The sequence below is a fragment of the Anser anser genome (assembly GCF_964211835.1).
Source record: "Anser anser genome assembly, chromosome: 4".
NCBI lineage: Eukaryota > Metazoa > Chordata > Aves > Anseriformes > Anatidae > Anser > Anser anser.
Window position 1 is genome coordinate 72437639 of NC_139724.1, and position 6011 is coordinate 72443649.

Sequence of the window (6011 nt, forward strand, 5' to 3'; positions counted from 1 at the left end):
TATATCCACGAAGAAGACAGCTCTATCCAAGGCCATCTCAGCCTCTCGTTCACCTGCATTCCAGAGTTGGCCAAGAGCCGTGCAGCGAAACAAGCAGGGCTGGAAGGGAGCGGTGTTGGAGGTTGACCAAGAATATTGGCTTGCCCTCACTGACCAGAGAGCAGGAGCAATGCCTTGACAAGCTAAAGGAGGAAGAGTTTGAGCTAACACGATGCTGGGTGTCTTGTTGTTGCTGTAGGGCACAGGGAGCCCAGCGAGGAGGTGGGCTGAGGCAAGGAAGGACTCGGTACTGCTGCTCACCAGAACCCACAGAGACCACGAGCACTTTAGAAACAACCCACAAGAGAAGTATCGGCAGGGCAGGGACTGGACCTCGTGTCCACCTCTAGGCACAACCCCTCTCCTGACCACACGAACAACCTCGAGCCACAGACAGGTCCGAAGGAAACAAATGGGAGGATTTTTACTGGTTTCAGTGATGGATCAGTTCAGACTGGGATGGAGCCAGACCAACTGTGCATAAATCAGTGAATTGGCTCACAGATGAAGAAAGAGTTGAGGTTTGCTTTCAGCTCTTTCTCCAGCTATTCAACCTCCCATACATCTCGCAACCCTGCAGTGCAGAAGCCCATATCTGCTCTTCCTGAAGTCAATGGAAGAGTTGTCCGTGGCCTTGACAGCTCCAGAGTCGCTCTAAAAGCTGATACAGTGCGGCTAAGCCTCTCAGCAGGTTAGTGGAGACAGATTTTTCATCTTGCCTTAGCAGGAGGAAGGCAGCAAGGCACTGGCCCTGAGTAAAGTAGTACTTCCGCTGGGGCTGGGCTGACAGCTTCAGGCTGAGGTTTTTAATTTTCAATAAAATTGTTCTTTATAAAACTGAGCCTTTCAGTCTATAGTGGAGTGCATCCAAGCCAATATGCGTGACTGCCAGGCACCCAGCAGCTCCCACCAAGATGTACATCGATGTTTCAGAAAGTCAGATACCTAACCAGGAATCAAAGGTATTAAGACCAGAGGGATCCTGTATGAGTGTTCAGTCCAGCTTCCCACACAGGAAAAAAAAAAAAAAAATAAAAATAAAATAAAATAAAATAAAATAAAATAAAATAAAATAAAATAAAATAAAATAAAATGAAATAAAATGAAATGAAATGAAATGAAATGAAATGAAATGAAATGAAATGAAATGAAATGAAATAAATAAAATAAAATAAAATAAAATAAAATAAATAAAATAAAATAAAATAAAATAAAATAGTACAGTAAATCCTGCATCAAGCTTAACCTATAGCTTATATTTTTAAAACCTCTCCAGTTTATATGTATATGCTAACTACACTTCAAGCAGTGTGGACTCAATTATCCCTTTAGGTAATATATTGCAAATATTGTTATGTTCATTGTAACTACATAGTTCTTATCACAAGGCTCATCTCTTCTGCCTCTGGATTGCACTCCTTCATGATAGACTAGAAAGCCACTGGGCAGCAGCGATGTCCTCTTTGTGAAGATGTGAGTAGGATAACAAGCATCTCACCCACAACCATCTCACCCCTTGCTGCCATACAGTGACAAAACATATTTTTCAGACCTTGGGTCACTCTTACATCCCCTCTTTAAACCTTCTGGAAGAGAGGAGAGGAGAGGAGAGGAGAGGAGAGGAGAGGAGAGGAGAGGAGAGGAGAGGAGAGGAGAGGAGAGGAGAGGAGAGGAGAGGAGAGGAGAGGAGAGGAGAGGAGAGGAGAGGAGAGGAGAGGAGAGGAGAGGAGAGGAGAGGAGAGGAGAGGAGAGGAGAGGAGAGGATTAAATTTCATCATTTCGTCTAAGAAAATAAAATAAAGATGCTGACTGCCATAAGCACTTTTTCCTCTGAGTGCATATTGACTGTGTTATGTAAAAAACAAGCATTTAAAAAGAAATACAAAGTTAAGCCAATGACAGATGTGACTCCAGTGCACATTGGGTGTGAATAATTCTCATTTGTTACCTCATTTCACTATTGTTCCTCAGTTTCATATTATCCAAGAAGACTATCCTATAATCCTGCCCATGCACATTTGCCAAGTCTCCAAATAGCTTTAAAAAACCCCACTGATGAGAGACCACCAACTTTACGATTTCTTGCAGCTCCCACTGTACATTTTATGGGTATTTAGCAATGCTTTCCTAATGCTGGAGAAATTTCTCTTCTCTTCATTAGTAATAGATGTGTTTCATCAGCCTTCTCTCACTTTCTCTCTCCTCTCCTGCCCATATTCTCAAATTGCTGATTTTTAAGATGTATTTTTCATAGAACTGTAAAAATAGTATATTTTTTTCCTTTTCTTTTTTCTTTTTTTTTTTTTTCGGATTAGGGACTGGACAAACTTTTAGCCTGCCAAGCCTTTTTTTATTTCTTTTTTTTTTCTGTTGTTGTTGTTTAAATACTTCATAATAAAAGAATGTGCTCCTGATGGAATTTTTATTGCAAAAAAAAAAAAGTTCTCCCATTCTCCTTTTTTGTATCTTACACACTTCAAAACACAAACTGAAATTCTATAACCTCCAAGAAAGAGGGCTGCTCAAATGCTGCCAACCTAGTAAAGATAATGTCACAGTACATGGCACAGACGTAAAAGTGAGAGGAAGAAGATTAATGCTGCATCTCCATCTTGCCTGGGTGACTCAACTTTACATTGACATACTCCGTGTGCCAATTGCGATCAGACTTCTGTTTTTGCTCTTCTACAGCACTTTAAAACAATTCCTCTTGCCTAAGGAGGTTGCTGGAAAACGTACATGGGAGCACACATTCCTTTTTAACAAGTGCAGAGCCCTAGTTTTTCACAGCAGTTGGAAGCGTGTTCTGGTTTTCAGAGAGCACAAAGCTGTCATCAGCCACATCACCTTTCAGAAATATTCGAGACGCTTTCCTGAGGATGACATCCCACTGCTCGTTGTCCTTCAGCCTCAGCTTTGGGGCCATTTCCCCAGCAGCCTCCCACAGCAGGTCTGTCCGCATTGCCTATCCTGGGAGCTGAAGAGAAGCCCTTCAAACACCCCAGATTGCACCTACTGCTAAATCTTGCCATTTAGCCACTCGATTGTTTCTGTCTCCTTTTTTCTATTTATCATTAAAAATACATATTAAATGAAGACACATTCTAGAGTTTCACAGTCGTGTCTTAATACGGTATCAGTTTTAGCAGAGGTGTTTCACCCACTGGCAGGAGGCAGAGATCAGCTCAGGACATGGCACTGCAGTGTCAGGGCGAGCTCAATCCCTTACTGGATCCACACTGGATTTAATCCATGACTTTGAGTAACTCGGTGCCAGATGATGCCGGAATGAGAGGTTAACACTTCTCCAGCAATAGTCTGCTCAGATTTTTACCCAGGCTTTGTATGCCCTTCGCAAGGGACTGGCAAAGGGTTCATTTCCTTATTTATTTACCCTTAAGGCAGAGGTAGCAAAGCTGCGTGGCACCACAGGACTGTTAGGACTGACGCCGAGTGGCCAGAAGAAAGGAAAAGTCAGAGGTTTCTCTGCTTCTCACAGCCACAGTCCTGTTCCTCCACGCTTCTCTCCCACAGGCAGGCAATTCCCTCCATCTGTTTTTTACCTCATGTCATCATTTTGGCACGTAAGTGCCGCACAGCAGAATGAGCTGCTACATCCGTATGGCACGGAGCAGCCAGCGCCGCGCCCAGATTTATTTTGTCCCCAAAGCCGTGTCACTCCAGTGGCGTGGCACCAGGCTGTGCTCCTCGGAGCCACAATACCCACACAGTACAGCCCCACTGTTGTGATTTCCACCAGCAACGTGGGCTCCGTGAGCTCAGGCATTGCTACCCATCTCCATTACATGTGGCAGGCGTGCCAAAGGGCTCCGGAGCCACCGTGGCTTGCACAGAAGGGCAGGACCCTTGTGCTTGTTTCATGGAAAGCCTAACTTTCGGTTAAATACCGTAGCCCGGCAGAAGAGGCTGTGCAGAGAGACCCTTTCATCACGGTTTAAATCTTTCTCCCTTTGGTGCAGCTTTGAGCAAGCTTCCATTTCAGCCACGCTTTGGTTTCAGCCACCCTAAGTTAAGCAGCAGCAAGGCTATCGGATGCTAACATGCAAAAGTTAAAGGAAGCAAGGTTCAAAGTTAAAGGAAGTTCAAGGCAGCTTGCACTGCTTTGAGTAGTGGAGCGCAGGCAGGTTCTTGCCCCCGGTGCGTGCTGGTGTGCACGGCTGGCAGCTGGCACTGCCACATCATCTGTGAACGGGGCTGGCCGCGGCACTGCGTGCCACCCCACGGGACAAGGACCACCACGTCCTGGCCCATAAACCATGGAGCCCTGATTCAGCCCAGTCCTCTTGTGATATCCATACCACAGGGATACTAAAATGAGAGGAGGGGAAGGTCTGACACATGGTTACGTGACCAGAGAGGCACAGGTTTAGGTTTCTTCTTGGAAGCGCTCTGTAATGCAGCCACCGCCAACGGAGACGCTGTATAACCAGCACCCAGAAAGTATCCATGCCTTAAGGTCATCAGGAAAAACAAATGGTGCAAATAGTTGCAAATTCCTTTGTCTGGAATGGGCTTCACCTATCTACCACCCAAATGGATTTGATCCACAGAGCCAAACTAGAACAGCAGGGGATTTTAGGGAGGCAGGATTTAATGGCTGAGTGAAATTTGGCCAAGGTCTTGGGTTTAATCCTCCTTCTCTTGTGAGAAGAGCCTCAGAAGGTTTAATGTAGGCTCCTACTGAAAGCCAGATCTCTTGAATGATGAGGGTAGAGCCTGCTGGCAGGGCTGGTGCCACTGCCACCCAGCAGGACATTCGGGAGAAACCAGGTCAATTATGAATCCCGTTGTTGGCTCTCATCTTGGAGAGTGAGAGGAGGTCAGAGACGAAAGATGGAGAAAATGGTCATTGGGGCATTAGTAGCCGAGGGTCAGGCACTTCTGAGTTCAACTGGCTCACCTAAGTCCTTGTACGACAGAAAACCAAACTCCAAAGATTGCTTGGGCAGAGGATTTCATGGAGGAGGTGGCGTGGCCATCACAGAACCAGGACTCGGCATATCTTTTCTAGTATCTCCCCTTGTTATGTCAGCTCTGGGGCAGCCTGGCCATGGAAGCACAAAGCAGAGGACCTGAGCCACCAGGCAGAGCTTGCCTTGCTGCTTGGACCTCAGCTGGGGCACCGGGAGCACCCCCTGCTCCCCCCACACGGTGCCGACGGGTGCTGTGTGCCATGGAGGAGGGCTAGGAACCAACTTCCCTTTTCCAGCAGTGAATACAAGCATCTCACAGCTTACAGCCCGTTGGTTCTCAACATGGCACAATCTCTGGGGGCTCCAAGTGACTGGAAAACAGAAGCCAGGTGCCCAGATAGTGCAGATACCCCTAAAAAAGCCAGAGGACCTCCTGAGGTCCCTTCCAACCCGCATTTTCCTACAACCCCGTGGCACACAGCTCATCCCCGGCTCTGCCACTGCTCTGGCGGTGACCCCAGGCAAGTCCCTGTTATCTCCATCCCTTTCTCACCCCATCCTCACCCCGCCCTGGGGCTGCTTGCCCCAGCCAGGAGACTTAGGTGGGGGGGGGGGGGGCCGGGGCCAGCAGCATTTCCCCCCGCGTCCTGGCTGCCTCGTTCTCCCTGCAGGAGAATAAGGATCCCAAGCGGATCTGGAGTCGGTAGCAGAGCGGTAACCGAAGGAGAGCGGCTTTTGGGGAAGGCACGAAGGGCAAAAAAGGGGCGAAGGGAGAGGACCGGGAGGGTGCTGGAGCCTCCCCCGCTCCCCATCCCGCCGCGCACGGCTGGGAAGGCGGCGTGAAGCCGGGCACCCCCCGCCTCGCAGCTCGGCATTTCGGTGGGGGAAACGAGCGTTAGGAAGGGAAAAGTGTGTGTGTGAGGGGGGTGCCGGCAAGCACAGCAAATCCCCGATTTCCCCGGGGAGGGAAAGGGGTGAGAAAAAAAAAAAAAAAATTAAATAAATAAACCGCAGAGCGCGCACGGTGTGGGTCGCGGC